At 43.5% G+C, this 11,706-nt stretch overlaps 1 non-coding gene across 1 annotated transcript; it reads right to left on the bottom strand.

Moving 5' to 3' along the window:
- Positions 1 to 11,098: 11,098 nt before the first annotated feature.
- LOC112550081 lies at positions 11,099 to 11,256 on the bottom strand. The gene has a single exon (XR_003093748.1). It is a non-coding gene; the product is annotated as a U1 spliceosomal RNA (small nuclear RNA).
- Positions 11,257 to 11,706: the final 450 nt, after the last annotated feature.

The following is an 11,706-nucleotide window of genomic DNA, read 5'->3' on the forward strand; positions in this document are numbered from 1 at the left end:
CTTTGATCTCTCCTGTTCCCTGCCTGTAACACACTACATATTAGTCTTTGGAGCACTGCAGTGCTTTAGGTTTATGCAAATTATTGAGCTGAATATAGGCCTAACTTAATGACATGTACTGTGATATGCAGGAGCTTAAACCAGATGATCTAGTCATTCCTACTGCCCTTAAACTCTATGAAATTAGAAAATTAAGCAAAATACTTAAGGGTATGATTAACTTTAACTACATGAGTTTTTACTTTGTTGAAAAGGGATTTACTAAAATGCATATGTAAAGTCAAGCTCACACTTAAGTGCTTTGCTCAGTCAGACCCCATGCCATCAAAAATAACTTAAAAGAATCTGCAAGCTTTGCTCATTTAGAAGTTCAGCTCAAATTGTTTCCCTGGTTTGTAATCTTTTAAGGCCTGTCACTCAGAGAATTTTTACACTATATGTGCTGGTTTGTTTGGAAAGAACTGCTACAAGGTCCATTGCCAAAGAACCAAGAATGTGTGTTTGCACATATATGCAAATAAAAAATACCCATAAAAATCTGGTCATGTGTATCAAACTGCCAACTGATTTTTCTTAACTGAGGATCAAGAAATGTCAGCTACAGTCAGTCAGATCAAGTAACATAAGTACACTAAAGGTGATTCATATTTCATGTTGTTTTCCATTCAGAAATATCCTAAGAATATCACTTCAGATATAGGAACTAGACATTCACGTTGGTTCACAACCTCTAATTTACCTCTGGGGTAAACGTAGTAACTAAAAATGCATTTCAGCCCTACAAACTTTTAGGATGGAGCCAGAGACATATATGTGATTCAAGGTTTAGAAGGAATTTCTCTTTTTAGAACACAATAAGTATTTAAACTGGTATTTGGCAGGACATTCATGTTAATTACTACAGTTTTTCATATGATTTTTAATTAGCACAAATAGTTGATTCCTTTAATTTCCAACTCATTTATAAGATGCTACCTATAGCAGCATGGAGCTTCCTAGCACAGACTCAACTGCTTAATGATTTAAGATCCAATCTTGCAGTGCCTAGATATTCCCATTCCAGTGCCACTAAGATTTAAAATAGGAAGATGTCATGTAACAGCTCAGGAGATGCTGGATCATACTGTGTGATGTCTTTACACTTCATGGGCTTTCTCCTACAAGAGGGCAAAACTGAGCCCTGTCAGATAGAACAACATTCACTGTTTTCCTTCAAGTTAAAAACTACTAAAAACACCATGATCAGGCTGCTCTCTCTCTCCGAAGCGCTCTTCGTAGTAGCAGATGAACAGGCCAGATGTACACAGCTTGTCTGCTACCTTGCTGCTTCAATAATTTTCATTATAGTAATTGTTGCTTAATGTTGCTATAATTTGTTGCTTGGAGGAAACAGTTTTTGCTTTCCTGAATGCCATTAAAAAGACACTAGCTCTCTTAAAAGAAGACCTTAGGTTCCTCCCACCCAAGGAGCAACCTGGGGCTGATGCTGAGCTGAAATAAAGCAGTAGGGAGTGGGACTATCAGCATAGTGCCAGTATAAAAGCAAGAGGAAGACTGTATTATGTACATACCCACCTCACACTGTGAATCAGCATCACCAGCAAATTACAACTGTTGTACTAGCAGCCATGAATTTGCATGAGATGGGATCTTGATTCCATAGATCGCCCGATTTGATTAATGTTAGCAACTGGTGGAAATGCTATTTCTATATAGTGCACTTCCTGCCCAAATCTTTTTTTTTCATTTAAGACATTTTTAACAACAGCATTGATATTGCCATTTACAAATATTACACAGGAGGTCCTCATAGCTACATGTTAAAAAACAATTCAGGTTGAAGCTATAAAAGCCTCTATAAAGGTTTGCTCATCTCCTTCACCTTTTTTTTTTAATTACAAGTCTGTACTCAGCAATGTTATAGAAATTGGATTCCTGTTTGCACTACTTTGAATATTCACACAAAGGTGATTAACAGAGGTTTAAGACACAAACTGGAAAGAGACCTCTTGGAGTTTGTTAGCGGAGAATCTTTATAATTATAAAGCAAGAAGAAATGAAAGACCTCTACACCATTACAAACCCTCCTCTTGCCTGTTCCTTCCAGAAGGATGTCTAAAAGAGAGCAACAGAGAACAGAGTATTTTGGAGCTTTTAAGTGCAGGATATGAATGTTATAACAACAAAAGCTTTGATACCTCATGCTAAGGTAACAAGTGCCCGAGCCCTTCGGTGCCTGAGCCCTTTATTCTCACCTGTCATCGAGGCCACTGTAGAGTTGTGTGCATTGTTCTACTTCATTTCCTGTCCTGAAAGTTGTACAGTACCCCTCCCCATCACAGCATGGTAGAAGTTCGGTCAGACTAGCTAGAGTATAGACAGTGGGAGGGAGAATGATTTCAGACAGACGTTAGGAAAGATGCTAGATGTGCATGGTAGGATGTGTGGCGTTTGGGGTGAAGCATAACATTCCTCAGATCCCAAACATGTGATTGCCTGGGTTGAATTGGGACCCAGGGCTGCCCCCAGTCTGAGCCTGGGGGTAGGTGGCAGCTGTAGCCTAGACCCTGGGGCTGCCCCATGCCCAATCCTGACACTTAGCTGAGCATCAGAATTGGGCGTAGGATAGCCCCAGGTCCTACTTTGGGACCCTATTGAATGAAATCTGGTGTGGCAGGGGGCCAGTCACAGTATTGGCCCACCCACCTATCTAGGGAAGTCCATTCTGATTCGCCTGCCATGTTCTGATGTATCAAACAAGCCAATGAAAAATGTGGGAGGCTGCCCATTTAGTGCCCTGATACCAAGGGCATTATACACAGCTTCGACCTCCCCATTACCATGTCCCATGCCTCGCAGATGACATCCAAATCACTACTGACTCCCCCCCATTGCTGGGCCACACTAGGCCACTGGCCCAAACTATCCACTATTACTCCCTCAACCCCACTACTGGGCCGCACTCGGCTTCTGGCCCAAACGTGGCCTCAGGTGTCTGTAGATGAGCCTTGGCCACATGCCCCCTCACTGGATCCTCAATTCACACGTGCCCTTTGGACTCCTTGCCTCTCATTAGGCTTCTGGCCCCACACACTCTGCCCCTCACTGGCGCCATTATTCTGCCCCCTCACTGGGGCTGCGGGGTCTTACGCCTCATGGGCCTCAGGTGTCTTTAGATGTGCCTGGACCCTACTCTTGGCCTACAGCCCACTCAGACCTCAGGCATCTGTTGATGCCCCTAGACCCCACCTCCTTTGGGCCTCCCACTAGGCCCCACTCTCATTTTGACCTTGGGCCCTCCTAGCCCCTGTACTGATGCCCAAGAGTCACTCTTAGGCTTTGGGCCTCAGGCCCTCCTGGCCTCCTTGTTGTTGTTTAAGCCTGTTGCTTTTCTCTCAGGGTGTGCTCCCCTAGCCTTTGGTCTCCACAGCAGGGGTGGAGGGCTTTCTGGCACCCCACACTTGCCTTTCACTAGGGAGGCACAGGTGTGGCATTTCCTGAGGACTGCCCCAATACCGGCAGCCCCACCACACCATCCTCCCCAGCAGGATATATTTTTAAGTCATTCCCCAGAACCAACTTGAGGTCTACCTGTCCCGGTCTTTCTTCCTACTGAGCTTCTCACTCAGGGGCACTCTATCACAGGCTCCATCTCATGAACTGCACTATTCCACTGGCCCATCTCTCTCTGACCCCCCTTATAGGGTTCCTCCCCACAGGAGGATGGGCTTCAGCCTCTGGCATTTCAGTGTGCTGACCAGCTGAACCTATCCTCCCTTTGGCAGTGATGTCCCCCCCCAACATCGAAGGGACCTTGAGCCTGTTTCCAGCCCTGGCCCTGTCTCCAGGCTAGTTGGGATGCCAGATAGCCCCCCGCGGCCCTCACCTGCCCCTCGCAGTGGGCTTACTTGCTCTTCAGCCCTTTTGCCTTGGCCCCCTTGCTTTGACCATTTGGGATTCCCTGGCATCAGTGTAGCAGAAGCTGACCTGCCTACTCAGCAGGGGTCCCCTACTGGGCCCTATCATAAAGTCCTGCTTTCCTGGACTGGCCTGGTTCACCAGAGATCCTACATGAGGTAGCCCTTCACTCAACTGGGCTTGTTTGAGCCCCTGACCTCAGACATTGCCAGTTCTAATCAGGGGCTTGCCCACAAATCTAAGCCTCCTCCTAGGCTAGCCTTGCTGTTCCTAGACCCATAGGCATTTCCTTGGGGCTTGGGACCCCACTGGGTCCCTAGGAACCTCCTCCTTCCCCATAGTTCCTAACTTGACCTCCAAAATGTTTCTGGGAGCAGAATTACTCCAGCAGCATCCCTGTAGCAACTGCTAGCTCTGCTTCTCAGGGCCTGCTTTTATACTGCAGTTCCTCAGCCCTGCTCCAATCAGGTGGCCTTTTGGTTGTCATGTGACCACCTGATTGGCTCTGCAGTCACCTGCAGGCTGCCTTGCAGCCTGCTAAAACCCTCAAAGTGACAAGCATGCAAAGGTGCATCGCCACATGGGGTGAGAGTAGAAACAAAACTTTGGCTGCCCAGGGTCAATGTCAACAATCAGCTGATTTTTGGCATCAGACTTGGATAGTCCTGGGTCTGGTTTGAGATGCAGGGCTGTTCTGGGACAATGCAGAGAAGTAGCTAATCAGTCTGGTTAATGGCTATCATGATCCTTTCAATCAGCCAGTTGTCAGAGTCTACCAGGGCAACCCTGTGTATGAGATACATGCCGCATTTTCAATTTAAGGTGGAACATCTTTGTGGCTGACTTGTCATTTTATGGTGCCATGAACTGGCTGAATGTGTGGCATATTGCAATTTATGCCACATGATCACATAATAAATGAAACATGCCAGGGCTCATTCACCTGCAAATTCTGATCAGTACAGCGGACATTGTTCCACCTTACAGATAATTGTACTTTAGGACTGGGTGAAGTGTGCTCCATATTTAGTGTGCGGTCTCATCAGTAAAGGATATAAAGTGATGTGTGATCTTCCCAGCGTAAAAGGCATGGTATAAATGCAGTGTCATTTATTCACTGTATTTTTTTTAACAGAATGATTTTTGGAGTAGTGTTGTAATACTGTAGTCGACATGTAATCTGTGAGTTTCTTATTCCTTTGTATTTGAAAGGCTGATAATTTAACAGGAAAAAACCCCTATGGGGCTGAAGATATACTCACATCATAAAAATTACAAGATAGCAATTACAGTCAATTGCTTTCTTTAAAATACACACACACACATCCTGATTTAGTAGGGTTGGGATGATGTAGCCATGATGGTCCAGGCAAATGCAAGTGGCAAGGATTTTTGTAGTAATATATTTTATTAAACCAAATATATAACCCCAGCAAGTATGACTGGGTCGTTAATATACACTTTTTAGATTCCAAGATCTTAGAGGCAAGGGTAATCATCTGCTCTATAATTATGGCAAACCATTATGACTTCTTCAAAAGGTGTTGCCATGGGCAGAACTAGGATTTTGCAAAGAAGAGTGCAGATGGTGTGGTGTACCATCACATATAACACAACACAGTTATTCCCAGGCAAAAATAAACTAGAATCTTTACTAACATGCTAAGGGTGCTAGGGCTATATTGTTCAGTTTAAGGTCAGGGCAAAAACAAATATAACTTTTTTGGAATGGGCATTAATTGCTGTATCATATATTATATATAAAACACAGCAAAGTAGACAAAAATAATCAAAATATGTTATTTCCTTAGTCCCGTTGTCAAAAGAATTAAATGTAGGCTAGACTAATTCTAGTCTTTAGAATTAAACGTACATCTCTAATATTCATAAAACAAAATCTAGACTTCTCGTGCATCATAACCATGCAGAAAATACTTCACTGAAAGTTATTTCCATATTTGAGTTGATGCTTTTAGCTTGATTTTAAAAAAAGTGTGCATGACTACGAAATCGGAGCAACATTAAAAGGAGCAGCTATCGGACAGCAGAATTGTAAAAGAAAGGATAGCTTGATAAATGGAACGTCAAGACAATTATAAAGGCGAGAGAGTCATTAACACCTGTGGAATGAAGAGTTTAGAAAGAATCACATAGATTATAATGAGCCACAAAAAATAAATAAATAAATAAATAAAAATAAACCTCATTTACAGCTGCCTGAATAGAAAAGCTGCTGCCACTGTCAGGCAGTTTGTTTTAAACTTTGGGTCAACCAGAAATCAAAGCAGGGAGGGAGCAACTGCACCATTGCCCCCACCTCCCTGAATCTTCCCCTGGATGTTGCTGATATATAAAGTGTCCAGAATTAAAATCAATATGTATAAGAGCAAAAAAGTCTAGGAAATAATTGCACCGCCAGAAGAGGTTAAATCTATGAGTTAAAGAACAATCCATCGCCTGGCAGTTGCAGTTCTGAGGTTCCTTGGTCTCTCAATGTAGTTATAACAGAGTCAGATAGATATGCTGACTCAATGTTTTTTAGGCCAGTGAGTAATTCAGATTAGACATTCACTAGATGAGGAAGTCGTGGACAGGGACAAGAAGGGGAAGAAGACTGTTTCTGAAGCAACCAAACATGTACAAGGCCCTGAACAGAGACAGTGACAAGGCAGCCACTTCCGGAGATGGGGCAGAACTGAGCTTTCTGCCAGAGAGAGTTGTCTATGTGCCATTTCTTCCAGGAAGAAAAACAGCTTTGTAAACCCAAAAAGGCGCTCAGAAAATGCCGCCAACTTCTGCTTTAAATAGTAAACTGACTGCCTGACACGACGTCTTTCACAACTTAGCTCAGTGTATTTGTATGGAGATGAGCACAATGGTGTCTCACTCCAGGCAGAGGTATGTAGGAGCTACCGTAATACAAATTAATGAAATAATGAAAATCAATAATACAAATGTAATTCTACCGGTTGTGCCATATAATATTTCTATACACACAGACTGAACTATCATGCTCCTTTCAAGTCATTCAGTTTTGTCTCGCCCGTAGGTATAATACATTTTATTTCCCATTACTTTAGGAGAGAGTATTTACCCTAATACATTCCTGTGAACTAAATTAATAACATGAGTGACAAACATGAAAGTTATTTAAAAAGATTAATGCGATCAACCCATACAAGCTAGGAATGCCAAAGTTAATGTTAGCTTAGCAATCTTTCTCTTATTTATAGTTTTGCCCTTTCCACATCCCCCAAGTGGAGAACACCACCTTCTGGAATTTATCTAGGTTTCTTAAAGCGTGTTTGGAATAATGGCATTATATTATATATCTATATAAATATTAGTCTTTTTTTGGTTGGGTGCCCAGAAAATATATCCCTTTAGCTCTCTTGATTTGCTTAACAGGTGTTCTTTTAAGCATGCTGCCCTCCTTCCTCACACAGTAACTTCCAATAAATCAGCGTAATCTGCAATGTATGTTCTTATCACCATCACCTGCTACAGTAACAGGGAATTCCAGTACGAGGCAGTGAAATTCTGTTAACTGCAGTGCAACAATCTGAATCGCTATATTTGAAACAAATGAAGCTTGTAATGCCCCAGGCATAACATTTTAGTGGCCGAAGAATTTGACATGACATGCATTTTGAGTATGAATAATCCTGCGATTATACTGACAGCAGAAGAAACCTTGCTTGAATCACAGGACTTGGAGCCTGCTGGAAGCCATGAAAAATTATCTGTACACAGAGTGTATCATATTAAAATTGAGTGATGAGAATGGAGCTCAGCATTGCAGGTCCGTAGCATGCAAATTTCAGACTTGGGGCATCACCTCTGACCGTGCTAGAGGCACTGCAGTGAAGTGCAGCATGACTGTGCATGCTGCAGGCTGAAAAAAAAATGTAACGTACCCCTGTCTAGCATGCATGCATTGCTCATTTATAGCTCTGTCTTGGGTGTATTTATTAACGCATGGCCAAATGTGTGCAAAAGTGGCACCCCCTCCCCCCCGCCCGGGTATAGAAATGCCCTCAGTATTTGCAGCCCTAGTGTTCTTTGGTATTTGAAGGCAGTTTTCTTGCTCACTCCCTTTCTTCTCTTGCTAAATCCCTTAATGGCTTTGAAATTGCACTGGCCGTGCCCCTTCTAGAAATTAAGCTCCAGTGGGCTGAGCATGCTGTAACACACACCAGTGTAAATCAGAAACAAAGACACTGAAGTGGAAATGTGAGGGGCAACAGACCCCTTAATTCCACAAACTCTGAAAAATTAATGGCAACTGAAAAAAGATCCATCAATGACAGACAATATAGGCTCCCTTATGGCTATCTTTAATCATGTTGAATAGTACTTCACACCTCTAGCTCATCTAAATGGCCTGAGTCCTGCCATTTAAATGTCAATTTTGGGGATACCACAAAACCATGCCTCCTCAATGCGTGCCAATAGAGACAGTCATAATCATTAAATTACTTTAGTCTCCCAATACCCCCCTGCTGGACTCAAATGCTTATGGTGCTTACATTAGGGGCTGCTGATATGTATGTGTCCATTTAAAGAGCTAAAGATTCCAGGAAATAAATATGCCCATTCTACAGAAGGTGGATTAAGGTATTGAGGCATTAAGTGTCTAGCCTATGGTGTCACAGAAGGGGTGTAGTGGCTCAGGATTTGAAACCAACTCACAGACTTGTGTCCTAGCTGCTCACAATCTTTGCTCCACAAGTCTGCACTGGTAACAGGAATACACTGGGCACATCTGCACATGCAAATAATCCGGGAGAAGTTTACTATTGAATAAAGTACTTGAGAGTAAACTCTTCCAGGAGCATATCTATGTGTGCAGGAACGTGGGAGCAGATTTGCTGCTTCTAGCAACAGACTGCTCCTGCTCCCTGTGGCCCAGCAATGGGCCCCTGCAGTAGCCAGGGGGACCTCTAGGCTCCCCCTGAGTGCTAGCCCAGAGTGCTAGCCCAGACAGCTATCTCCTGGTGAGGGCTGGGACATTGCTTCCTGCCCCCAGGAGCTGCCTGCTGCTGGGGCAGGCTCCACCACCAGAGCTTGGCGAGGACAATGTCCCTCTGTCCCAGCAGCAGGGAGCTCCCAGCCCCCACTCTGTGATCTTAGGGCCCAGGCTGGGATATCCTTACCTTCCAGCCCAAGCCCTACAGTTGGCGAGCCAGGGTTGAGAGATCCTTATCTCCCAGTCCAAGCCTCACGGTCAAGTAATCCAAGCTGGGCGATTTTTCTCTCCCAATGCTAGCTCTGTGGCTGTGGGGCCGGTGCTGGGAGAGGTCATGGAGCTGGTGCTGGGAGAGAAGATTCTCCCAGTGCTGGCACTGTGACCATGGGATTCAGGCTGGGAGGTAAGGATCTCCCAGCCTGGACCCCATGATTGTGGAGTGGGGGCTGGGAGCTCCCTGCTATCAGGGCAGGAGGACATTGTCCCTGCCCAAGCTTCAGTGGCAGAGCCCATACTAGCCTCAAGAAGCTCCCGGGGGCAGGGAGCAATCTTTTGCCCCCTGCTCCCCAGCTGACCAGGAGCACATTTGCTCCCAGTCAGGCATCTGCAAATGTGCTACTGTGCAATAATTACTCAGGAGTAAATTTGCTACTTGCATTTGCAGGTAGCAAATTTACTCGTGATTAGAGACAATTACTGCGCAGTAAGCATCTGCACGTGTAGACGTGGATGCTTACTGCATAGCAATTCACTCTACTGTGAAGTAAAGCATCTCGTGTAGACACACGCAATGGCAATTGGACAAATCAGCCCCTAATTTACAAGTGTTCCTGGACTCCTCATCCATAATAAACTCTTATAGAACTGCATCCCTGAGGTGTGTCTACACAAGATGCTTAATGCACAGTAGCCTAATAACACTGCACAGTAGCATGCCAGGAAAAAACTGTGCCCTACACTACTGCACAGTAGTATTAGGCTACTGAGCAGTAAACATCACAAAAAACCATGAGTCAGCACTACTGTCCACTAACTGTAGTTACTGCACATTTAGTTAGTACTTCATTAACCAAGTATTAACAGTAACTACTGGGCATTAATGAGCACGTGTACACACCCAGTGGGACACTTTTTACCATCTCTCAGTGGCTAGGAGAGAGGAGACCGTCCTCTCCTAGTAAACTGGCTGGACCAGAGCAATGCAACATACCTGAGCATAATGCCATTAAAATAAGTAAAACCTACCTTAAACAACTACAAGTGCTATACAATGCTGCAGCACACCTTTCTCAGCAACATCGAGGGTTGCAAACATTTCAAAGGTATCCTCCACTCTCTACAATATTTCTACTGAATACTAAGTCAAGTTCAAGGTCTTGGTCTCCATTCTTTTGCTAAAGGTGCTCAAATGCTCAGTCCTGGAATACCTAGAACATCACCTAAAGCTCCAGAATGATGATCATGACAAGTCTTCGCTCTCTTCTCCTTAGGCATGATGGCATGTAACACTGTAAAGGAAAAGTTTATCCATTTAACAGGCAGAGCCTTCTGAGTGTCTTGTCTGAGACGGAGGAACACATTTGCACATAAACCTCAAGACTTTGTTCTTCAAGCTCATAGCACTCATCTTTGATTTGGAATTCTCTAACAAATGAAAAAACCTATCAAAGATGGAGGGAGGGAAGAAAAACAAAACACGGTACACAATGGCTCCAGTGGAGACCAAAGAGAAATAACCACAGATAACTAGTCAAGTTTCTAGACCTACTACTGGACAAAATTCAGAGACCATGGTGATGAGCGAATTATATGAGTAGAAGTAGGGTTATTTGATTATTTAAAAATAATCAAAGTTGGGTATTTGATTAGTTAAAAATAAACTCAGTCAAATAATATTAATTTATTAGAACAGTAAAGAGAGTTTTAATCTTCAGGAGTTTAGAGACTCGTGCTAATTCCAACCCCTTCCCCCCAAGTTAGTTAACTGTTCTTGTGAAACAATAACATTATATGTTATTGTAATGTTATACATTTTAAAAAATTGTAATGATTTTTTATAACTATGCATGTTAGGTAAGTTTAAATGTAAATTATATTCAAGACTGAACAGTTCTTCTTTTCCTTGGCTTTTATCCTGAAAAACTCAAGGTCAGCCCGAACATTTACAAAAAAAGAGAGAGAGAAAGAGAGAAAGATTTTTTTTCTTCTTCCAGGGGAGAGCGCGAGTGCATTTCTCCACTTCCACAAATTATGCAGTCGAGTTTCCCACATCTGGGGAAACCGCAGGTGTCAGCACACCCAGAGTGCAAGGGGTGAGCCTCACCCTGGGAAAACCACCTGGGTGATCCTGGTGTCTCCCCTCCAAGTAACACATATAACAAAGATAAAAGACAAAAGTCCATTTTTTAAAATGCAGTTATGCTAAGTAGGCGGCAGACCAACTCTCCTAGCACTTTACTGTCTGCATTTGGAGATCCCTGTAGTCACAGCAAATGCCCAGTAGCTTTTCTGTGGTACTGGTTTTGATTCTTCCCTCAGCGAAGTAGTGCCTGCAGATCTACATGGGCTTAATGATGCAGGAAAGGAAAGGAAGCTGAAAAAGCTCAGGAGAGGAGTAGAGCAGGGGATGCTTGCTCTGAAACAGAGACGGAGAGAGCATGTGTGTGCATGTATCCAGACTCCTGCAGGACAGAGTGCAAAGCCTTGCTAACTGATGGCACTGCCACATTCAAAAAGTTAAGACATCACCTACAAAAGGGCATTCTTGGCTTTATGAAATATTGAATAATTTATTACTACAGTCAAATAATAATTGACCA

This window comes from Alligator sinensis, unplaced genomic scaffold (assembly GCF_000455745.1).
Source record: "Alligator sinensis unplaced genomic scaffold, ASM45574v1 scaffold1089_1, whole genome shotgun sequence".
Classification (NCBI taxonomy): Eukaryota; Metazoa; Chordata; order Crocodylia; family Alligatoridae; genus Alligator; species Alligator sinensis.